General features: G+C 42.3%; 1 protein-coding gene across 1 annotated transcript in view; it reads right to left on the bottom strand.

Moving 5' to 3' along the window:
• Positions 1 to 898: 898 nt before the first annotated feature.
• RELL1 (RELT like 1) overlaps positions 899 to 25,946 on the bottom strand; it is a 136,642-nt gene continuing 111,594 nt past the window's right edge. Inside the window, exon 8 of the mRNA XM_086963993.1 lies at positions 899 to 2,242. The gene's annotated coding sequence lies outside the window, so the exon portion shown is untranslated. The remainder of the gene's footprint in view (positions 2,243 to 25,946) is intronic.

Here is a 25,946-nt window from a genome sequence, read left to right as displayed (position 1 = left end):
GCAAAAGCCAATCCAAAGCGCGGGAGGAATCAGACCCCACGAAGTGCAGACAACAGATCACCTAACAGCCCAAGCGCTGTTTAGACTCGACCTAAAAAAGAATAGTGAAGCTTCTGCAACCCATGTCTCTGCCAAATCGTTTTACTTAGTTTGACAAGGTAGAGTGAGAGATGATGGGTGTAAGCTCTCCGCAGTCCTCTGATCCAGCTACCACTGCACCACGGTATCAGTGAAAGTATGAGCCACGGGAGGAGGAGGGAAACATGTACCACTCTCTCTCACCAAATGCCTTACTCTATCACTACTTACACCACTTTCCATATCCAGATGAAATGCAGAAGAAAGTGAGCCACAGAGATGACGATCTAGTGCATTTTAATGTGGATGGTAGAAAGCGTATGGCAGTGTTTAAGGCCTAATGCTGCATTCTATCAATATCCAAAGTTATCATACCAAAAATGAAATTTTTTTGCAACATTTATATACGCTTACTATCGGTAAGCGGTATTGAATTCCTTGCCTCCACAGGTAGCAAGCTACACCATTGAAGGGCATTGTTTTTTTTATTTTTTTAGCAACACCAAACCTAATTTAAGCATCCACATAGAAAAACACTGGATGAATGAGATCTGTCACAGAAATCATGGGTTTCCTGATCATACAAATACCCATGCTTTAAAGAGAAGTGTCTGGTTTTAAGGGAAGAGATCAACGAGTAAAATCCTTCTCAGGATAATGTATCGGTTGCAGTGTGGCATTCACTTCCAGTGGCTGCAGTTGTCACAAACTACTGGATTACAGGTGGACAGAAGATGGCGGCACTTCTGAAACCAAAAGCAGAGATTGCTACAGTATAGACATCTCAAGCTATGCGAAGCATTATCAGAATAAGGCAACATTTGCAGTCAATAAACATTTGCTTTTATGGTTATAAAAAGCGAAGAACCACAATAAAATTCAAAAGCAAGGAATCAGTTGCAAGTTTTGCAAATAGGAAAAAAATTCAAAAACAAAGCCAGGAATGATAGTACAAAAGACAGAAAAGGTGTTCAGTTCATCACTCAGTGCTAATAAAATGAAATTATGAAGGAGACAACAGTAATACAGGACAAAAAAGCAATGCAAATGCTAACATCCACAGAGATGCAATGATTGTATAAAGAGTGGAAGTGATGTTTAAATCGCTAATATATTAGAAAAACAGACTTCAAGAGTTTAGTGTGCAATTATGGCATCTATCACAGAAAGGAACCCCTTAATTTCAGTCCAACCCAGAAATGATGAAATGTATTAACGTGCAGACAACTGTATATCTTAGGTAAATGTTAGCTTAGATAGTACAAAACCCTTTAAAAATATTTGTATGGCATTTTACTGTAAAAAGGAAATGAATTAAATTACTTTAGGCAATACCTTAATAATAACATAAAATATTTACATCAACAAGCAGCATGAGAGAATCTGGTAATGGTTTCCATTTATAATATACACTGACTACATGAGGCTTGAATATCTTTTTTTTGTTGTTACAACAATGAACAACAGAGAGGCAGCCCACCCATTACTGTCCTTCAATTTGTCAAACAAGCATATACATCTGTGTCTGAATGTTGCAACCTGTTCTTTCATGGCAGGTTATGCTCATTTCAAAACCTTCGCTGATAATTTACTGCACGATCACTCTGTGCTGTTCTTTAGCCGGGGCAACCAACTCTTCCTGAACAACCTACACAGAAGCACATTGTCACTTACATGGGTGAAGAAGAAAGTAGTTTAGTGCAAAAAATCTTTGAAAATGACAGAAGTTTTAGGATAGCAGTATAACTTTGAACAAATGGTTCAAGCCACTATTTTGGCATGGTTCTACTTTTCCTAAAATATTTAACATGCGTTTTTGGTACGTTGCTGCTCCATACTATAACTTAAAAAACATATACACTCATAAGGCACATCAGTCCATTATAAAGGTTTAGCACTTTAACTCCATAGAAGTTTGACAGTTAGAAAACACTCGTCTCTACACAGAACAATGCTCTGTTGAAAGAAAGTGCAAAATTAGTTTTCAGGAATTATTTTCTACAACGAGATGACCAATGCAGGGTTGGGATCGAACTGTTCAGGTATTCCATCTCCAAATTCATCTTGACGGGCAGTGTACAGGTATGACATCATCCTCTCAAATATTTCTCTTCACGTTCAGCTTTCAGTAAAATTGGTTTCTTCAACTGATTAAAAGCTGGCTCTGCAGAGACAAAACACATTAAATAGACTGCAGATTAGCTGCTGGAAAAATAGCACATATTGCTGATGGTCGAAAATTTGCTAAGAATAGAAATGCTGTATTCTTTTTTTGTGTAAAGGAAAAAGAAAATTGCACTCATCTCAAACAACTTTCCCAAAACAATTCTAAAATTAATACATGAATATTCATAATTTGCATCATAATGGTTCACTTTTATGAAAAAGATAAACATGTTTAACCGGTCATGTTTAGCCATACAGGTCTTCCGGATTTCGTCGGGACTGCTCTGACCTCAGCTCTCTTGTTTTAGTGATGATTTTTTTTGTAGTAGGAAGAGACTCATTCCTCAATCGTACACATTCTATCCATACATACTAGTGTGGAAAATGTCACCCCTATTAGCTTTAGAGGTTATTGATTGGGCGTGAGACCTGGTGGTTTACCAAGTTCTCTTTGTCTGTGGAGATATGACAAATGATCATAACATTTAGCAGAATCATAGTACAATTGTTACATTTTAACAGGATCATGCCAGTGATGCACTGCACTCTTAGCTCTAAAGTGTTGAGCCAACCTCATATCTGCAGCCCTTCGAAAAGAGGCCATTAGTGTTCACTAGGAGGCAACCCCCATGCTAAATAATTGAATGTCATGTGGGGACACTGCCATGCTGTTGTTCACACATACACTCAGTGTGTGTTAGAATATCAAAATATGTTCATACGAAGTGCTACCCCAGTCACCCGTAAGCTGTGGTTAGAGTCGAGCAGACCTGTATGCCCTTTGATATGGTACCTACTTGTATCTAGGGTTGCATTCGCCCTATAGGTAGTTATAGGCAGGTTGGACCCTTGTGTCACACACTATCAAAGATGTGCAAGAAGTATTGTCATCTTACCGGGAGAATAAAATAGAACTGAGTCTGCTAGAATTTTAGTAGTGCATAGATTCAGCCTTTTCTTTACTTACAACTCAACCACCCGGCCATCCACCAACGTGAGCTTCCATAACCATGAATTTTGATTAACGGAGAAGCCAGTTTTATTATTTTGTGCCCCTTCAGACGTCACGTTGTAAATGTGCGCAATGACAACATTGAACACGTGCACTGTTCTTCTTACTTGTATTTTGCTCCTCCTGCCCTCACTGTCTATCGCAAAAGGGTTTATTTTGGGACAGAGTCAGAAAAAGCCCTATCCACCACCTCGTTAGGGTGGTTCTGGGTTGTAATCTTGTTAATCTATACTACTATTATAAAGAGAGAACACAAACCTTTCAGCCAGGTAAACTCGGGAACCACAGCGCCAATCCACACACCCGCTACATCGTTGAAAATGTCATGGTGTGCAGATGGACATAGGCTATATAAAACAAAAACGAAATGTAAATTTAAAAGTTTAACTTAAAAAAACAAAAGTAGTCCCCTGGAAGTAGCGCCGGCTGCGACGTAGCGCTGGCCGCGACGTGCGTGATGACGAGGAGGAGCGGCGGACATGAGCGCGGGGAGGAGCGGCGGGCAGGCGGGGAGGAGCGGAGAGGAGCGGCGGACAGGCGGGGAGGAGCGGTGACAAGCGGCGAGGAGCGGCGGTGAAGTCAGGAGCGCGGGGAGGAGCGGCGGCTCAGGTAATGCAAAGGGACACGTAAAATGTCAGGGCGGGAGGGGGCCGGGGCGGGAGTTGGCTCTGGGACACGGACAATGTCGGGGTGGGCGGGGACCCGGGCGGGGGCCTAGGCGGGCAGTTGGCCCTGAAGCCTCATTGCCCCCGGACAACGTCGGGGGGGGTTGCTAGTCTTTGATACAGCAAATCAAATGAAAGTATAAGCCCCCTCAGTGACCCCTCAAAGTTTTATAGGCCATCTTTTATGTTAATTTAATAATAATGATAATAACCAACCTATAGAGTATCAAATGATTTGAATATATACTTTGTGATGGACATTTCATTTGGAGCAGAGGCTGTTGTTGGAAGGTAATGTCTGAGTTAACTTTTGTGATGAGGGTGTTGTAAAACAACTGAGAATATATATGATAATTCCGAAACACAAAGTGAAGAGATTATACCTTTGTAGGTAAAGGCTTAACCAGAGTATATCATCATTCAACTCAGTCTACTTGCTGCTAGGTTGCGGAGCCTCGCTTTGGTGGAGGCTTCCTACTTAATAATGGAAGTGTTGTGGATGCGTTATAAGTCGTCTGAGTGCAGGTAGCGGCCAGCGCCAGTCACTATGCTGGTTTGAAGAAGAAAAACGTGGCAATGAGGTATAATAATGCAAGGGTTTTATACCCTGCTGTGGTACTTTTACATTTGAGTAATGCTTCCTCAGGCGAGTGTGAACTGGCTGTGAATGAATGTTGGGGGCCTGTTATATGTTTTATGTGAACTTACAATGCTTATGCAGGAGGGTGAACCCAATGGAATCAAGGGTCAGCACCTTAAGGCTACTCTTATTAATATCCGCTTTCTGCATAAACATGCTTTAGAAGTCTATAATCTCCTGATTGGTTCCCAGCCTGATATCCTTTTTATGACAGAGAACGAACCAGTTGAAGGATGACTCACCCTGGTTTATAATTTGCCCTACCAGACACGTAAACTTGTATTCATGCAGATAAGACAGAGAAACACGGAGGGGGATTACAATTAAATAAAAGAAATATCCAGGGGGCGTGGCTTGAGCGCGATGGCCGCTGGATTTCAGAGCTCCGTGACGGGGTAAGGCGCCAAAACTCCTCCAGGCTGCGATTTCTACTGTACGAACCCAACGACAGAGGCCTTATGTGTGGAAACATCTCCTGCATTCAGGGGGACACTTTTGGTCGCTTTGGATGAGCATTTTGGTTATTTTTTCTGCTTTCAACGGCCACTCGCGAATAGATGAGGAGTCGAGGCCACCATTTTGTTTTTTCTGCTCGCTCCTACTGCTTTAATCCTGATGCGCAACAACAGTATTTTCTCACAGAATTTCGCTAATGCACTTTTAAATGGGAATTTTCCTCGTTTTTGACCTTGTCTGGTCATTTTCTCTGTGCCTCTGCCTGCCTTCTGATATAAATAGTCCACACACACAGCTTTTATGCAACAGTTCTTGCTCTTTATGTGTTTCCTGTGTGTTTTCTCGCTTTCAATACCTATTAGTTTTTGATGCTCTTCTGATTAACGGTCTATATTCTTCACACTGCTAGATGGCAATGTCTCGTTTTAATCGCAACAATGCCAAACAGCCTGATAGTGTGTTGATAGAGGACCATAACCCTGTCAGTGTTTCGAAAAATAATATGGAAGAGGCAAATCTTGAATCAGATGCGACTACTGGGGGAGATTCTTCCATCATGCCCTGTTCCACTTCCAATTCCAAGCCAACTACTAAGATACCCTCTGTTTCTGCATCTGTGAAGCAACTAAAGACTAACTCTCCTCCACCAATGAATACCTCTCCATCACTCTCTATGGAAATTTTATTAGAAGAAATACGCTCCCTCAAGCCCTACTTGGTGGAAATAAATTCTCGCCTACAGAACCTTGAGGATAATTGGTTGACAACAGAACGAAAAGTTGTAGACGTCGAACAACGTGTGGATTCTGTCCAGGCAGTACTGTTCGGGTGCAGAATGCATAGAGAAATCCAACATCTTAAACAACAAATTGAAAATTTGAAAAAACGAAATAGGCGTAACAATTTGCGGAAGGACTTGAAGGTGCGGATCCGTTGTCATTTTTTCAAACTTTTTGCAAACTTTAGTAGGTTTTCCTGATCAACCGCCATTGAATATCCAAAGAGACCTTGTTTTTCCTCTACACCTACCTCCTCCATGAAACCTAGAGGGGTTATTTTGTACTTTCTAGAATATACTGATCTGCTCAAAGTTCTTTATGCCGCCAAACAAAAAGGGAAAATCACCTGGAATGGTTCCAATGTTTTCTTCGCCCAGGATTATGTCTACTGCTGATCGTCGGAAGAAATTCTTGGACATGAGACCGGCTCTACGTTCTTTGAATGCCAGATATGGTTTGTTTCATCACTGCTTGTTTAAGGTGACTTACAATAACAATTCGACTAACTACGAGGAACAAGCCCTTCTTCAACATTTTCTGAACTCGTGTAGAGATGACACCATGGACATTCCTCGGCCATGATATTTTTTTCCATCAAAATAGTCTTGTTAATAATTGTTCTTGCTCATCTTCCCTGATGTATTTTGTTATGTCATAATGTTTCCTTTTCTTTTTGTTAATATTCTCCCTTTTTATTTTCTTTCTTACAAGATGCAGTTTATGGTCCTTCGATAGTTTCATGTATCCTCTGCTGTTCCTGGGGGATGTTTCTCGTCCGTTACTCCTTCCGGAGTCCTTCGTACGGTGTGTTGCCCTCCCCATGTGGACTCACCCTCCCCTCTCTTATTGTTGCTTGTGGTACGTCCTTGTTTTTCTTACTTGTCTTCTTTTTGGTATTTTGCTCTACTCTCCTTTTCTTATACTCCCCCTTTCCCTATCTTTCCTTTTTTGCTTCTCATTTCATGATATTTTTTCTTTCACTATCCTCTTTCCTGTTTCAACTTTTACCTTGATCTTATATCTTTACTACTCTTCCTCCTCTTTTCCTCAATGTAGTATTTTTAAGATTCTCACTGTATGCCTAATAGCTGTTCAGATAAAGTTTAATAGTTGTTCTTAGAGTTATTACATGGAATGTTAAAGGGATTAATAATCATGTAAAAAGACAACGGGTGTTAACCCATTTAGCTACATTGAAAACGGATATTGCTTTAATCCAAGAAACCCATTTGTCTAACACTGAACTTTCTAAATTGAAAAGATGTAGGGTAGGCAATGTTTTTTCTTCCCCAGCTCTAGGTAAGAAAAATTGTGTTTCTATTCTATGTCACAAGAAACTTCATTTTACAGTAATTTATCAAGAATTGGACTCTAATGGTCATTGGGTTATTCTTAAACTCCTCATCAATAAGATTCCCATAGTACTTTTCAATGTTTGTGCACCAGTTAATGTTGATAATGTATTCTGGACTCATATTTCTGACAAACTTTTACTATTTGATGATGAATATATTGTTTTTGGAGGAGATTGTAACCAAGTTCTTGATCCCATATTAGACAGGTCTTCCTCAGTGAAATTCATAAATACAAAGATGCACACACAATTTACCTCCACCATACGCAATAAATCTTTAATTGACTTATGGAGATTATGTAATCCTGACCTTCGAGAATATAGCTTTTATTCCCCTCCACATCACTCATAATCCAGAATTGACTACTTCTTTTTCAGTAAAATCTCTCTCTCAACATGCACTGCACTCCGAAATTGGTTCTATTCTAATTTCAGACCATGCTCCCGTTTTTGTTGATTTTGACTTACTTCCCTTTACTCCCCATGCTGGCAGGTGGCGCTTTGTTAACGCCTTGTTTTCCGACCCTAATTTCACTGGCCAATTTAACACCTTTATGTGAGAATTCTTCTGCTTGAATTCCGCTCCAAACTCTTCTCCTGTTATGATTTGGGACTCTTTCAAAGCTGCTGCAAGGGGGTTTATAATTAATATTGTTTCCAGGAAAAGGAAAGCTTTTGAAGCCTAATCCAATCAGATGCTTACCAACATTAAACACCTTGAACTTAATTATTATCAATTAAATACCGAATCGTCCTTAAAGAATCTTATTGACGCAAAAATTACCTTTATTAAACTATCCACAAAGGCTGCTTCATCCTATCTCTTAAGAAGTAGTTCCTGTTACTATGGAGGCCAAAATAAAATGGGAAAATTACTAGCAAATTATCTGAAAATAAGACACAATTGAACTAAGATAGAATCCATCGAAGGCCCCATTGGTACTACATTCTTTAAAGATAGCGATATTTTAAATGGGTTTGTCTGCTTTTACACAAAATTATAAACTCAGGAACAACCACCCTCTCCACAGGATTTGTCTTCTTACTTTCAAAATCTTCAGCCTCCCTCCTCCTCTTTGATTGATTTTGGCCCTTTAGATAAAGACATTACGTTAGCCGAAATTACACATGCAATTTCTATCTTAAAAAGAGGGAAGGCTCCTGGTTCAGACGGCTTTACTATTGAATTCTATGCCTCTTTTGCCACCATACTTCTTCCCAACCTCTTGAAGCTTTTTAATTACTTCATTACGTCCGGTTCTTCCTCTGGTACTTTTCAAGAAGCCATGATTTGTTTGATACCCAAAGACAATAAAGAACCGTCCCTTTGCAAGAATTATCGACCAATATCTTTGTTTAATCTTGATGATAAGATACTTGCAAAATTTCTCGCCTCCCCCCGTATTAATCCTAATTTGCCCCATTTTATTGGTCCTGAACAATCGGGCTTTGTGAAGGGTCAGTTATCTTCTGATAATTCAAGAGCCTTTTTTAATGTTCTCGGCAAAGCATCATCTCTTGATTACCCTATTTCAACTATAGCTTTAGATGCTGAAAAAGCCTTTGATAAGATTGGATGGAAGTTTATGTTTAAGGCCTTAGACTGGATAGGTTTGCCTCCAAAATTAATCTTCCTCATATCTTTACTATATTCTGATCCTAAAGTATCTTTTTTGTAAATTGTAAGACCTTTGACTATTTTTCACTCTCTACAGGAGTAAGACAAGGATGTCCGTTGTCACCTCTCTTATTTATAATTGCCTTGGAACCATTTTTAACTAAGATTAGACAAGATCTACTGATCTCCGGTTTCCAATCGGACAATGTTCATGTCAAATTATCTGCATATGCAGATGACATTCTTTTGTATTGCTCCAATCCAGCCTCTTCTATTCCAGCTTTCCTTCATCAGGTGGATTCTTTCTCCCAATTGTCCGGATATCGTCTAAACTCAGACAAATGCGAGACACTGCCTCTTAATATAACATGCCTCAAACATGATTTTGCTCCTACTGGGTTTTCCTGGCAACCCTCTAAAATTAAATATCTAGGCTTGTGGTTTTCTTCTAACATTCCTGACACCTTGAAACTCAATTTTGACTCAATTATCAAAACCTTATCAAATAATATAGAATATTGGCATCCACTTTTTCTTTCTTGGTGGGGCAGAATAGACTATCAAAATGCTGCTTTTCCCTCTGATTTTGTACATTCTCTCCATGATTCTGGTCCACAATCCAGGTTTGTATTTTAAGGAAATAGATTCTCTGCTATCAAAATTTCTCTGGAAAGATAAATCGCCTCGTATCGCCTTATCCTCTTTAAAAGCGGATAAATCATCTGGTAGTCTTAAGTTTCCAGATTTCAAATCCTATCATTATGCATTTTCCTTAAAACAATCATCTTGTTGGCTATCCTCAGAGCATGGAACTCATCCTCCTATTTGGCAATCTATAGAAAAATCTTTTCTTTCCCCGTTTGATTTTAATAAATCTCTCCCTTTTACAAATTCAATTACTTCTTTCCATCCCCCTGTCATCTCACATACTCGTAAACTTCTTCCACTCTTACAATCATCATACCCTTCTCCTTCCTCCCTAGATCAACAACCCATTTAGCATAACACTCTATTACGTATTAAGAGTTGCACCATTTATTGGAAATCCTCGAGACTCAAAGGATTATTTTGGATATCTCAATTACTATTGAACAATGTCCCTTTATCCTTCCCTGATCTTCAAAAGAAATTCACGCTACCATCTTCTTTCAACATTCAATATGGCCTTTTTCTACCCACGCTTACTCAATATCTTAATTCTTTACCTTCTACTCCTGATTTGCCCTCTAGATGTTCCACTCTTTTTCCTCTATTGATCTCTTCACCTTCAGCCTCCTCTTTAAACAAGTCTCTACTTCTTCCTTCAGGTAAAGATAAAACAAAGGCTGAACTGGCTTGGGAAAAAGATTAAGCGGAATGCTGGCCAACACTTACTTTTGATAGACTATGGCTTAAAATTCATAAAACTTCCCGAGCTGCTAACACCTCTCAAACACTTTATTTTGTTTATCAACGACTTTTATTTACCCCGGCTAAACTAGCCTCTTTCTCCTCTGACTCTCCAACCACTCGCTGGTCCTGTCCCTGGACATATGTTGACTTAAAACATATGCTGTTTGACTGCCCCTGTATTTATTGCTTTTGGCAATTAGTTTGGTCCCAAATTAACAAAATCGTTAACACCTCTGTTCCTTTCTCCCTCTCCAATATTTTCTTAGGTTCCCTGCCCCCTCAATGGCCATATTCTCCATCAAATGTTAAAATTATTAGATTTGTTACTAGCAGTAGCACTCCATTTAATTATGTACAATTGGAAACAGACAAAGTCACCTTTAGAGCATGGTGGAATGCGGTTTGTTTTCATCACAGGCTAGATACCAATTATGTCACTCCTGTTTCCCTATCTATCAAAAGAGATTTTTTGTGGCTGCCTTTGACTGCATACCTAACCCGGATTTCCCCGGTAAACACTGCTGATAAAGTCCGTAAACCTCCATAAAGAAATACGTTGTCTCGTCATGCCCCTTCCTTATTTTATTTCGTAACAATACTTGTTCCATGTACTTTCCATATCATAATTGGATTCTTTATATGCTAATGGTTGTGCATCCAGTGAAATACATGCAATTGCTATTTTCCTTATGTATTTGGTGATTTAAGATATATATTTTCCCTGTTTTTCCTCGCTCATTCCCCTTCCCTTCTCCCTCCCCCCTCCCCTTTGATTCCATTTTCATGTTATATTTCTTATCATCATTTTCAGATGCATTGTATCCTCTTGTACTTGTTGATTTTCATATTTATTCTTACAGTATAATAAACTTCAAACTTAACAAAATAAAAAATATCTAAAATGTTAAACATCTTTAGTGGAGGAATTAAAAGATGCAGAAGCCTTGGGCTTCTCATTTACGCCCTCTGCCCAACACTTCCTGTCAGGGGTATTCATTTATCGTCCACTTGGGTACGCAGGGTACTTTATCAATTCGCTTGATCAAGCCATAGCAACTAACATCGTTAATTATGCATACTTCCTGATATAAGGATATTTTAATATACACATGGACATGGCTAAAGGCGCTCTGGCTAGAAGCCTCCTGGAAACAGTAACACCCTTGAATCTCCCTTTGACTCCATCTGGTCCAAGTCATGAGGCTGGACACACAACTGATTAAATATTCTCTCTAACACATTTATGTGGTATGGTCGGACCACTTCATATTAACATTTTCTTGACCACTCCCCATCCTTAAGATAAAGCACAGTAAGGTTACAAAGGGCCCAGGACTAGCTTGGAATAGAGTTGCTATCTCTAAACCAGAATTGTGAGCCTCGACGTAGCCCTGCCTTTCGGGGATGTAGCAGTAGATAATCTGACAGTAGACAACTGGCTTACCATAGCAGCTGATTAGGTGGCCCCGGAAAGGTTGTCCCAGAAAAAGGTACTCTCCACTTCGGCTACCTGATTTACAGTTGAGCTAACGTTACAAAGACAATCCTGCAAAAGACTAGAAAGAAGTTGTAGACGTCACTACATTAGTGATGACAAAGCTCTTTATAAGCTAGTGCTGAAATCTTATCATAATAATATTAAATTGTTCAGATGTAATCATTATTCGAAGTTAATTAATAAGGCTGAGAACAGGTCCAAGGACATTTTTTTAATTGTGTCTCAGTTTTTCGATTCCCCTGTGCCTGCACCACCTTATGTTGTGGATGTACATCTGTGTAGGAAGTTGAGTAATTGTTTTAAAGAAATAATTGGGAAAATTCAACTGAACCTGCATGCGGCCGCACCCATTAATGACCTCTCAGAAGGTGAGATGGGAGATAAGCTCACCTACTTTCTACCACCTTTGGAATACAACCTAAAACATTGATTCTTGAGCTGCAAATCTGGTTCCCCTTTACACACTTTTCCCCTATATATCATGTATCAGCTCACCGATAAAGATGACCTATTCATCTAGAACTGTTCTCGGCCTCCTTACGCTCAGGTTAAGTGCACAGCTCCTGGATGACAGCTAGTGTTTTATTTTATTTATTTATATTTATAATGTTTTATATAGCACGAACTTGACCCATGAGGGTATCTGAGTGCTTTACATTTAGGATTTTTGCGTTTAAAGTTACAACAGTTACAAGAGCAAAGTAGGGTACAGTACACAAACAATGTTGTAAGAATTCGTAGGAGGGATGGGAGGATAGAGTAATAGCGTGGAGACAAGGAGGAACTGTGCCCAATGTCCGGCTGGGACGGTCAAAGGGGAAACCAGGGCCAATATCCTCATTAGCTGTCCAGCAGCTCCACCGGGCATCAGCCATGTTGCTCAGGTCTCAGCGTTCAGGAAAACCAGTTTTGAGTTTATTTGATTTGAGAAGTTTATATAGCGCTGGCTAGACCCAGAGGTATCAGAGCGCTTAACCAGAGGATCGTTGCATTACAAGGTACATCTAAAAAGGTTTATATAGTGCTGGCTAGACCCGAAGGTATCAGAGACCTATACCAGAGGAATATTGCGTTACAAGTTGCATCAGTTACAATAGCGTAGTAAGGTACAGTAAACAAACAACGAGGTTGAGAGAATTTGTAGGAAAGGAGGGGAGGAAGGAGCCATAGCAGGGAGACGAGGAAGAACTGGGTTCAATGTCCGACTGGGTAGGTGATGGTCGAGGGGGCAACCAGGGCCAATCTCCTCATTAGCTGTGTAGCAACTCAACTGGGCATCAGCCATATTGCTCAAGTGTCAACGTTCGGGAAAAAACGTTTTGAATAGATACATAGGCTACAGTAACAGAGTAGTGGATGATCATGTCCCCACTAGAGGATAGAGGTAAAAGAAGGAGGTGGGGGGGGGGAGTAAAAACAAACCAGAGAAGGAGCTGAGGCTGCCATTTATGCAGATGTGTTCAAGGTCTGGCCGGAGTCCGGTGGTAGGGAAAACTGTGACAGCCATCTTGGGGTCAGGCAAGGGATTCTGACCTTGGAGTTAGAAACAGCCGGTATCCATTGTACACTTTCTCCAACTCGTATGGCCCTTCGCGTTCACAGGCCTACTTCGCTGCACATAACCTCTGGCTGGCCCACTGGATAGGTCTCGATTTTTTAGAGGTGCGGGGGGGAGATCTGGGGGCCCCTCGGGTTCCTGCCCTTCAAGACACGGTCATCACGCGGCCCCGGAGCTGGATACAGGGCCTCACCGCAGCCCCACACCCACAACCTCTTCACCTCCATTCGTAAGGCCTTTGGTCTGGGCGTCTTCACTGTGTTGTGTCCTCCATCGAGCCCAGAGGCAGAATACCGGCCTTCTCTAATAACTTGCTGATGCCCCAGTGTGTCCTGGTGTGCTGAATATATTGCCCAGTCGTGTCGGGCCCGGAGTCTTGTCACCACTCAGGTCATCACTCTCCACCACGTTCGTCTCACATCCTCTGTTCAGGGCGCCTGGTCAGGCACCGCAGCATTGCAGGGCCCCCTCTTGATCCTATGGGTAGCGAGCTGATCTTTGCCCCCTCTCTACACTTTCTTTAGTAGTGCAGGCCATTCCACGATCCGGCTGCCTGATCCGGTGCTCCTCAGGCCTCTCTCGCTGTTTCGGGCAACGTCAGGCCTGGAATCTTCTCACCCACGGCTGCTTCGTTCCCTCACGTAATCTCCGGCCCATTTGTCTCCAAACTCGGACCACTGGAACAAACAGGCAGGGGAAGCAAGGGGTGTCGTTTCTCCCCATATTTACTGGTGGATGATGGTCAGATTAATTAACAGAGCGGCTCGGTCTTCAGAGCTCCTCCAGCTTGCGTCCACCATGTTCGCCCGGTAGCCATGCCCCTGTTGCTAGCGGCGCAATGTGGTTCCCCTACTGAAAAAACAAATGCAGATAAAGGACTGCAATCTAACTTACACCCTATCTCCTTACTTCCTACTTTCTCAAACGACCTTGGAGACACTGGTTAATATTCAGCTTTCTGAATTTATAGAAACCTCTAATATGCTACGCCCCTCACAATCGAGCTTTTGGGCCAGACATAGCACAGACACAGGTGCGGGAGATCTCTATGCTTATAAAGTGGAACCTAGACCTCGGCTTCAACATTATGCTGGTTATACTAGATATCTCTGAGGCGTTTGATACTATCTCTCAAAGCATTTTACTTCATCGACTCCCTGCAATTGGTGTGATGGGCTCATCCCTCCACTGGCTCTCCTCCTTTCTTGATTCTAGAGAACAAGCTGTCTGGATGAGAGACCATACTGACCAGAAGTGAAAGCACTGCACTGTGGGGTCCCTCAGGGCACCGCACTCAGTCAGACCCCTTTTAATGTCTATATGTCCCCCCTTGCTGTCCTGGTGGAGTAGTTTGGTGTCAAAATTATTTCATATGAAGACACACATTTGTTGTTCTCATGCAAAGGAACCTCATCATGTTGTTTGACCATTATTAGGTCCTTGCGGAAGATCCTTTATCTGCTTCCATCTCACGCTCAGGCCTTGATAGTTCGTAGCACCATTCTTAGCAGGCTTGACTATTGTAACGCATTCTTTCTTGAGTCACCTATGTTTTTGCTTAAAAGGCAGCAGAGGATCCAGTCGATAGCTGCCAAATTGGCCTTGGGGTGACCTAGAAGATCTGCCACCTCAGTGGCTATGGCAGAACTACACTGGCTTCCTTTTGCACAGAGAGTCCAGTTCAAGTCTCTCTGTATAGTGTTTAAAGCTCTACATAGGTTAGGTCCTGTGTCTATGCAGTGAAAGTTCAAGTGGTATGTGCCTGCGAGATGTCTCCGCTCCTCTGCGGCTAAACTGGTGGCAATGCCGAGATTTAGGAAAGTCAGGGGAGGTGGGCGAACCTTTGGGTATGCTGCTGGCAAGCTTTGGAACCAACTGCCTCTGGAATTAAGACAAATTAGTGATTTGTGTGCCTTTAGAAGAAGACTCAAAACGTGGCTGTTTCCTAAAGCTTAGTCGGTTGTCTGGTCCCTGTTCATTTTTATGTCCCTCCTTGTGTGGAGTCAACAGCGCCAGGATGCCTTTTTGGAGGTAGTGCGCTTTATAAGTTAAATAAATAAATAAATCAGAAGCCAAGCGGGCCTTCAGAGCCTGTATTAAAGTAGTCATGGGCTGGCTCAGTGCAAACCTGACAAAACTGAATTTCTGTTGTTTGGTCCTGGTCCTTTGTCTGGATGGATGAGTTGTTGGCCTGCAGAATGCAACCCCCCCCCCCCCCCCCCCTCTCTGATGTATGGAGCCAGGTACCTTGGGGTAATATTTGAGGTCGGTCTGACTATGAGGAGGCACATTTCCTATAAAAATGTTGTTCTTTTCTTTTTTTCCTTGGGATGCACAGAAATCTGTAGTACAGGCGTTGATCTTATCCCGCTTCCCTACTCTAATAAACTCTCTTCTGCCATCCTGATTATCTGACACACAGTCTCCAATTCATTCAAAATATTGCGCTTCGACTACAGTTCAAACTTTCTAAACAGTCGTCAGTAACAGTCTTTCGCAAACAATAACACTGACTTCATGTCGAAAAAAGAACGATCTTTAAAGCTTTAACAACTGCTCATCGTGCTTCATGATTTGGTTCCGAAATACCTAAACCCCAGGAATCTGTCCCATGAGATCCATGCACTCCATTAATGCTAGACGCCTCATTGTTACTCTATTTAAGAAAAAGAGGCATGGGGGCTCTTCCTTCACCTTTCTGGTAGCCTCTTTTTGAAACCAGCCCCCTTTTTAATTAAAAAAAAGACTACGAATGAGACTGCCTTCAGGAAATTGTTAAAAACACACTTGTTCAGCGACTAATTCTTCTTTACCTGATATGCTGTGTTCAATACCGAGACACTGTTGAGTAGCCATGTGCTTTAGAAGTATTTTCATTCATTCACTCATATCATCATTCAACCCGGCCATGCGGGTGCTGAGCCTATTCATGCATCTTTTTTCCTTTCATGGAGAATTCCTTATACGGCTCTACTTCAAGTAAATTGGTCTCAGAGTGGCCATTTTAGTAGTGGCATATATGCATGTTAAATTACTTGGAAGTTTCACTCTCTCCTGTTAGTCATCCCCACATACCTCATACCACAGGGGCAATTGATAGGTTCATTAAATGTCTAGAGTTACAATTAGTATACTTGAACTGTATCCATTCTTACTTCAGACCCAAGTCTAGCCTCTCAGTGGGTTTTGTGAGGTGGCATACACAGCAAACTCCACAAGGAAAATGACCTGATACAGAGGTAAGCCCTAACGAGTTGTCTGGTTCCTATTATTAGTCATCCCATAGGTCCTAGAATGAACCAATACATGATTAAGATTGTTATCTCTCCTGTGTGCAAACAGGTTTTTTTTCCCAAACCTCAAATCACCACTTTTTAATATCCTTCACTTACGATTGATGACCTTCTTCACCTCATTTGAGATTATGGACTAAGTGGTCACACACACAAGCTGTTGACTCTTCTCATTCTTTCTGTCATGCTCAGTAAGAGAATCACTGTTGTTGTTCCAGCTCCTTTTCTGTGGATTCAGTATTAGGGATTCTGGGTGGCCACAATTTATCAATTTGCTATTAGAAGGTCTGCTTCTTTTTTGACATCTTCTAGCTGAGAAAAATTCCAGAGTAGCCTCAAAAATTGGCTATATAAGACAGGTTTTCCTATTAGGGACACAGATGACGGCTGTCAAACCTCAACAGGACCCTGTATGTGTTAGTACACATGGTTCTGTTGTCATGAAAGATCCTTATATCTAGGAAAACAATGGTGTCTTTGTCAATGCAGCAAGTAAACTTGAGGTAGTCATTTTGTCACGCAGTAAAGTATTCAGCTGCAGCAAGATTCTCCTCCATATGATCAAAATATCATCAATGCATCTGTTCCAGAATTCAAAATCATTCTTGGATGGGCTGGTGGCTGACAATGGTGGTGGTTTTAAAATAGTCCACATAAATACAGTAAATGCCAGGAGCAAAAGTACTTTATATTGGAATTCATTCTATCTGTAAGTACAGGATACCCTCGAATTAAAAGAAAACCTGTTGTCAGGCACATAAACTCTAGCTTGAAATGTCTAGGTGTGGTATGTGTTCAGGGAGCCCATTACCCTCAAGGTTCTATCTGTGGAAAGCTGTTGTAGATACTTTCCACATCTATGCCCACAAGTAGATTTACTTGAGGCCTGTACTGGATGTCTAAGTTGTCCCATCAAATCTTTTGTTTGCTCTATGTATGAGGGAATGTGTTCTACTGGTGGTCTTAGCAAGTGATCACTGGATTTTGACAGAAGTTCTAAAATAAAATTGATCCATGATACAATAGGACTTCCTGGTGAAGAAATCCTATTCCTATGTATTTTTACAGAGTATAGAAACTTGGAGAGCTAGTGTGGCCAGTCGCGAGGAAGTCAGCCTCCCTTTTCTGAATCCATCTATTTGCTTGGCTTCTGCCATCAGAGTGCCAATTGCTGTTCTCAACACCTTGGTCAGATCTTCTTCCAATTCTACATGGTTCCATCTGTCTCCCAAGTCTCTCCCACCCCCAGAGGTGGAGACATTTTCTTCTATAATCATCAACTTTTTTTACAATAATTGCTGGTGGTTTTATTATAATGCAGCTGTTTTCTATAATATACAGCATTGCATGAAGAATTCAGTATAAGCTGGAATGTCCCGCTCTGAGCTATTGCCCACAATCTCTGACATATAACCTTTGCTGCTATATAATTTCAGTTTTTCTGGTCTTAAATGCATATAGCTTATATTAATCATTAGTTTATTAGTACATATACATTTATATTATTGCTAACAATAATTATTAACACAATTAGATGTGTAATTAGTACACATGTAAATTATTCTACATCTTGCTCCCTGTTGTTTCTTATGTATGTAAAACTTGTGCAAAGTGTAATGATGACCAATTTCTTCTTCCAAACCCTTGTGCTTCCCAGGTGTTTAATTACCTCTAACTTCCCACCTATGGCTTCTAGCTTTGCTACTTACTGTTGTGTATAAAGTTTCTTGGTTTATGTAGTGTGACGAAGTACTCAATGTCTGTTTTATGTTCATCGCTCTGCTCCCCCTGGGGTCGAGTACGCTTCATAAGAATGAAAAATAAATAAAATATTTTTAAATATAGTCTAACTATGGTCTATTTATAATGTCACATTTTTAATTTATAATGCACATTATTCCCATCCTTACTGTGAGTAATATGAGAAAAACGTAAAGGGTAAGTCCAATAGGACATATTTTTCCGCCATGACTTCTCACACTAGTGATTTCACCACACAAGAACATTATTTCAAATACCCTTTCACCAGTTGAGAATCACTACAAACTGGTATCCCTTCTTGTACAGGGGGCCAAGGGAGTTGAGCCATCCTGTGAGCAATATCTACAAACAAATGTAGCATTTTACACAGCTACAGCATGGTATAATCTGTGGCCTGAGTAGGCATGAGTGGTACTCAGCCTTGGTTAACATATGTAGTTTCTTTATCTCATCTCTCCTAATGGAAGGTTTGAATCGACTAGCAATTAGGGCCAAGTAGTATAGCAATTAAATACAATTCAATATATTGTTCAGTGTTTTAATTTCTATTGCACATATTATTGGGATGCTTCATACCATTTTGTCAAACCTTTCGCAACTAGGTCTCCACAGACCCTCCCACCCCCCCACCCTGAGGGCTAAGTCTTATTTTGGCTGTATGGGTTAGTTCACGCTTAGGCCTCCATAACTTTTTGCATCCCCCCCCCCCCTCCCCCTAACATCCTGGGGATTCTAAAGGTAAAGGTGGGGGGAAAAGTGCTCTGGATGATAGTCAGTTTTTTTCCATAAAAATCAAACCAACGAACGTTTGATGTGCTTTCAGGAACATGCAGAGCTGAATCAAAAAGCCAAATTTTTTACTTTAGTTTGCTATTGTATTTTTTTTTTTTTTAAGATGTAGGCCTTTTTTCCTATTTTTTGTGCTTTCAACCTACTTCCAGTTTGCAGTGCAAATCAGCATAAAACCCATGGGCAAATCCAGGAAAGCAATACATTTCTAAAAAGTAGATACAATTCCGAATTCACCAAGGGGTGATATGTATGGATCCCACGAGGTTTCCCAAGGAAACTACCTGTTGAAATAAATAAATATTGAAAACGAGTAGGAAAAACAGCCATTTGTGACAATGTTTTTATCTGTAACTTTTGTCACAATGGCAGATTTACAAAAGCAATGTACCATTACGTTCGCTAGACCCTTTTGGCTGTGGGGATATATTGGGTTTGAAGGTTTTCCAACAACCCGATGCACCCAGGGCCAACAGCTGAGCTGCACCGTACAATGGTTTTTCATTGTGTATGGAGTATAGAGCAATTCATATAGTGAAATATGTTGAGTGAAAAATAGGTGTCAAGGTAACATATGTATTTCTGAAATGGGCACAAGCAATGGAGTTTAGGGGCAGTGGTTATTTGTAAATCTCTGAATTAGTGGGTACCCGTATGAGCATATGATTTAGAGAACATTTTTAAAATGTCTTGGTTCTTACACACTAGAACAAATGCAGCGAAATCCAACTGGTAATAATAAATGGCCTTCTATTTTTGCTCCCACAAGTCTTCTGATAAAAATAGTACCTCAGGAAGGAAACAGCCCAAAACGCAACATGGATGCATCATATTTGTCAACATAAAACTGACCTGTTTGGAAAGTGGGTAGCTGTGCATTTTAGACACTAGGTAAGCTGACACCTAGGTAAACCTAGCAAACCTGTACATTTCTTAAAACTAGACACCTAGGGAAATCCATTATGGGGTGACTTGTGTGGCTCACATCTGGTTGGTTTACCCAGAATTCCTTGTAAGCCTCAAACTCTTGACTAAAAAACAAATTTTCCTCACATTTCTGTAATGGAAAGTTCTGGAATCTGCGGGGAGCCGCAACCTATTTTCAGCGACCCCCAAGCGGGGATCCACTAGGGAAAGGCACCACTGGAAAGGGGAGATGTGCAGAGGTAATCAAGGCACTGCGGAGTGACCGGTGGGAACAACAAACCGGTCAGCCGAAGTAGGGGGAAACCAAAAGCCAATTGACCCATCTGATTCAGTGCTTGGGGCTGAGATATGCCCCCGAGCACAGAAGCAGTGAAAGTGAAAGGAGCCACATACACTGACCTCACATCTGTCCTATTCAAAATAATAACATCATGCACTGGAAAGCTCCAGTGGGCCCCGACATCCATTGTTGACTTCCTGTGTTGAGATGGGCATGTACTGAAGCTAAGTTTTTGATGGGCCTTCACACTAAAGAGGGTAAGACAGTGAGTGAAGGGCGTTGTGAGATTGTCATTAGAAATGTGGAGGCCAAGAAGGACACCTGAACTTGGCGGCGAGGGGCTGACTAGTGACCCCCCTGAATGGAGCATATGCCTGAGGCGGCCGTGACTTCAGCGAACTTAATCACTGGTTCGACCTGGTGTATGGCGGAAGGGCATAACTTTGGGACGTAAGGCCGAACTGGAGAGTTAATGAAAAGGCAGGAACGACCGACCTGGCACTAGGGTATTCACGAGCAACCTGGCCCGGCAGCCGGGCGCCCTGAGTCAGATACCTTGTCAGAAACCTGAGAAGTGCAGAGGTAATCAAGGCACTGCAGAGTGACAGGTGGGAACAACAAACCGGTCTGCCGGAGTAGGGGGAAACCAAAAGCCAATTGACCCCCCTAACGACCACCGTAACATGGGAAATATCGCCCAGAAATGTCTGGGACAAAGGGACAGTAAACCATGCATCAGACCAAGCTAGATAAGTATGCTACGCAGAGGCAGGGAGAGGTAGAGTCGCAAGATGTGGTGAATTGGAGGAGTCACAGACTACAACTATGGGAGAACCCATACTCAAGGATGTGATGGCGGTCATTACGGGGTGGGTACTTCGCTGGAACATCGTATGGATACCATAACCATCGAAATGACATTACTAAGAGCCAACCTCCAGAAAACAAGTGACAAAGTGAGGTCCATGGAAGAGTTAACAGCAGAATTAAGTTGTGACACCAAACAAATGTGACAGAAGATTAGATTAAAGAACTGCAAGTTGCCCAGAAATGAGCAGAAACCCAGCTGGATGATTATGAGGGTAGATCACGCCGCAACAATGTCAGAATCATTGGGGTTCCAGAGAAAGCAGAGGGACAGGTTGTGGATCTGTTTGTAGAGGACTTAATAGTGAATCACCTCCGGCCGAAAACCCCCTAGAAATACTTTACAGTTGAAAGGGAGCATAGAGTGGAGGAGTGTGGCTCACTGAGTGGAGGAGTGTGGCTCACTGATTAGAGCGGCAGACCCTGATGCAGAGGTCTGGCCCGGGACCAGGGTTCAATTCCCGACGCGGCAGGGTCCTGAGCCCAAAAATGTCCACGGACTCGATAATTCTCGCCTCGGTGCCTACTCTAATCATGGGGTCCCACGCTGCAACTCTGGGCAATAGCTTGCTTAATCTCCACTACGGCGGCCCACCCGCTGCGGGATGCCTGGCTTTCACCTTGGGGATGCCCAGTAGGGGTTATCTCACAGGGAAAAAGCCAGGACGGGTTCCCAAGGCAAGCGCCTTGATTCCTTCGGGTGATACGTGCGCTATATAAGTCGCAATACAGAGTAACTTGGGGAAGGCCCAAGCCGGGGGCTCCCTAGGTCCAATTCTAGCAAGACTTGAATTTCACAGACCGCAATATCATATTACAGGTGAATCGAACAAGCCCTCCCCCTCAAATTAAAAAACAGCGAGCTGTCCTTCTCCCCGGACTTCACCATTGCGGTGCAGAAACAAAGAAGGACCTCTTCGAACATAATAAAACAGCTGAGATATAAAGGGATCCGGTATTCAATGTTGTTTCCTGCCAAGTTAAAAGTAGAGGTGGACAATAAAACCTGGTTTTTGACAGTCGGAGGCAGTGCAGGAGTGGCTGGAGGCCGGCAAAAGATCACAATCCGAAATTAAAAGGGGTCCCTTGTCGTGAATGACACTTGCTTTTTAAGAACTGAAAAGGAGCATGTAACCCATCTCTCCGGTGCCCGCTCTGTAATGAAACCGGAGGCTCATGCCAACGATGCACATGCTAAGTGACATATCCCACACGTAATTATGCTCTTAAAAAAAAGAAAGGCGGCATATTGTGGAGGGCGGACGGCTGTGGGGAGGGCAATGCCACCCCCCCTCGAGTTAACAGTTAGGTTAGAAACCAGGGCTACAGGCACTCTGTACTAATGGGGTATGGGCAGCTTTAGGCCCAGAGTGTGGGGAGGAAAGGAGGGGGGAAGTTGGGGATTTAAAGTTAAGTTAGTAAATTTGAGATATCAGCATATATATTCCAGGGTAGGGTTGGTTAGAGACGATGCAAGGGAGAGGCACATGAATGCAGCCATGACATATCAGTGAGCAATGAGACGCAAGCTTGCGAGCGTCTGAAGGCGGGATCCGGGTGGGCGGGACGTGGGGGGGATGGGGCGTCACAGGACTTCATGGGTGACAAGAAACTTAAAATTCTATCCTGGAATGTAAACGCTCTGGGTGACAAACTAAAGAGGGGAATAGTCTTACAATATATTAAAAGGCACGCCTCAGAAGTGGTCTTGCTCCAGGAGACATATTTGATAGGGAACAAGTGTAAAGCGTTAGACAGATATGGTTACTGACTCGTTGTGCACTCTGGATTTACCTTGGGTTCCCGGTGAGTAGGTATTATGGTCTGTAAATCCCTTCCAATGTCCACGGATCGCACGTGGAAGGATGAGATGGGCAGATACGTAGCTGTATTAGGAAGATTGGAGAGAGGGACACTGACCCTGGTATCTGTCTATTTCCCCCCGGGTTTACAAACAGTGGCATTTCGTGATTTGGGGAGTATAATGATAGGGTTTCCAGACGGGATACTGAGAATTAGGGGGGACCTCAACTCTGTGGTATGTGGCAGGCGTGACTGTTATCCCCCTAGAGACCTAGGACCAACCCATTTGGTTCTGTCCACCTTTTTAGATGCGACAGGACTGGCTGATGTGTGGCCAATCTGTCATCCCAGGGACTCCCAGTTCAAATTCCATTCCGGGGCACAAAATGGCCTCTCCCGTATTGACTACATCCTCATGTCAGCAGACCAGGTGGGGCAGGTCACAGAAATTAGACACATGGCAAGGAGCATATCTGATCACGTTCCAATAAGGGTACAGTTGGGTAGGAGCAACATTCAGGTGGGTAGAACGGTACCTATAAACCTGTGGCACTTATGCAACTCCAACATGCGTCACAATATTACTTTATCAATTGAGCATTATTTCCAGGAGAATGAGGGTTCAGTGGACTCCGCCTGCACACTTTGGGAAGCATTTAAAACTAGGGTGCATGGCCAAGGAATCACCCAAATAGCTGGGGCAAAAAAAGGAGGGAAACGCCGTATTATTGCCGCTGGAAGGAAAGATATTGGTGCTAGAGGGGGAATTGTTGATGTCCGGGGATCCGAATGTACTACATAACCTCACTCTCAAAAAGGAGGAATATAAGAGTGTGGTGACTGACAGGGCAAATGAATTGCAGAGGGATAAACTTGGTAGGATATATGAGCTAGGAGGTAGAGCAAGTACATTGCTCACGTGGCTAGATCGGCGCAAACAGGCCAAACTCTTGGTCGTGGAAATCACAACCGAAGTGGGGGAGACAATTACTGATGTGCAACTAATTGCAGATGAGTTTGCTGAATACAATACTTGAAGATATAAATCACAAACGATATATCCAATAGAAGAGTCGAGAGTCTTGCTAAGGGATGTTCTGCACCCAGTGTTGTCAGAGGTGGACCAGGACTTCGACAGTGAGCTCACGAACGACGAAATAGCACGGGCTATCAGGGATCTGCAATCCGGGAAAGCTATGGGCCCAAATGGACTCCCAATAGAACTCTATAAACTAAAACCTAACAAAATAGCCCCCTATCTCAAGGCCATGTATGAGGAAAGCCTGGAAGCTGGTCTGCTTCTACAGGATCAACGATTTGCCACAGTGGTGGTTATATATAAAGAGGGTAAACCTAGGGATCGATGCTCCTCGTACAGACCCATCTCGCTCTTGAATGCCGAGGTGAAGATCCTAGCCAAGTTGTTGGCTACAGGGTTGATTGGAGTGATTTCCGATCTGGTTCACCCGGACCAGTAGAGTTTCATGCCATTAAGGAATACTTCCCTAAAACTTTGCCAGCTCCACTGGGTACTTGAGAGAGTAGACATGCTGAGAGAAGATGCGGTGGTGGTGTCCATGGATGCCGCCATGGCGTTTGATACGATCGAATGGCCCTATCTCTTTGCGGTGTTGGAGAAGATGGGGTTCGGACCTGGTTATATTGGATGAGAGAAAATCCTATATTCAGAATCATTGGCACAAGTGGTGGTGAATAATAGGAAATCAACTTTCTTCACCCTCTGAAGGGGGACATGGCCCCCTGTCTCTGCAGCTTTTTGCCTTGGCACTTGAACCCCTATCGAACTGGATTTGTAGGGACCCAGTAATGCAAGCTGACACCACGTATGATACAAAACACACACTACTGCACACTCTAATTATTAAACAGTAGTGTCAGTATGGACAAGTCACACATTAGAGACAACAGCCTATTCATTTAGAGACAAATAACAGGTATTCTTGGAAACAGTCATCGGAAAAGGTGTCTTTCATGTTCATGTTCTACACTTTGCAATAAAGGTTGGTATATGATTGCAGCCAACAGAAATCTACATGGTGTGAACAAAATCACTGGAGGTCTGCAGGTAAAAAAGCCATAAACCACTGGACTACTATCTCGGAGTCTGCAATCTGTTCCCCCCCACCCCCAGAGACCTCTCACTTTGATAATGTATATTAGTCGAATAATAACGAAACAAACCACTAGGATTTTACCCATAATTTTTAACGTGTTGTTTTGTTCTTTAATTCAAATAGGATAATCAGTCTTTTACAAATACATATTTAATAATTTCTGCTGAAGCATATACTTACTATCTATTAGAACAAACAGAGCTTCTAGAAAATGAGTGCTTGCTTGTTACGTTTAGTTTCTCTCAAAGAATATTGTCTAATCATTTGAAACAGCTGAAAGGGCATTGCACCACTTCTTACAGCTGTCAACTGACTACTGCTAAAGTATTATAAAAGTGAACATGAAGCTAGATATTAGAGAGGAGATCTTCACACCAGCACTATCAAGATAGGACAGGTGCAATTTCAGCACCCACTTTATTTAAACGTTGCTGTGGGGTGGCAAGTGGGCTTCATCAGCTGCCTGAGTAGAAGGAACAGTAAGTTCTGTTGTTCTGAATCAGGGGTGAGGTGAGTACTAACTTTGAAACTCAAGCTAGACTAGATACCTACTAATCTGCCAGTGTAGTGCCAAGACATAGCAAACAAGAGTGTTAATGCTTAAAATACAATAACCATGTTAGGCTATTTCTTGCTGTTCACAGTAATTATTCATTTACTTGTTGCTTTATTGTTTACTAGCAGCCCGTCCCAACATTGTCCGGGTATGAATTGCTGCCGGACAGTAGTATATTGTTTTGTAGAATTTCGTTTTGATAGCATTTCTTATATGTGACAGGCCTGTGAAACGCTCCGATACACAGTGCACTGCTGATGCACTCAAGAGTGTGTGTTCAGTAGTATGCGAACTCGAGTTTCCCTACTTTATTGTTCCT

Source organism: Lissotriton vulgaris, chromosome 3_2, assembly GCF_964263255.1.
Source record: "Lissotriton vulgaris chromosome 3_2, aLisVul1.2, whole genome shotgun sequence".
Classification (NCBI taxonomy): domain Eukaryota; kingdom Metazoa; phylum Chordata; class Amphibia; order Caudata; family Salamandridae; genus Lissotriton; species Lissotriton vulgaris.
The sequence above is the reverse complement of the archived record's forward strand: the minus strand, read 5'-3'. Positions and strand labels throughout refer to the sequence as shown.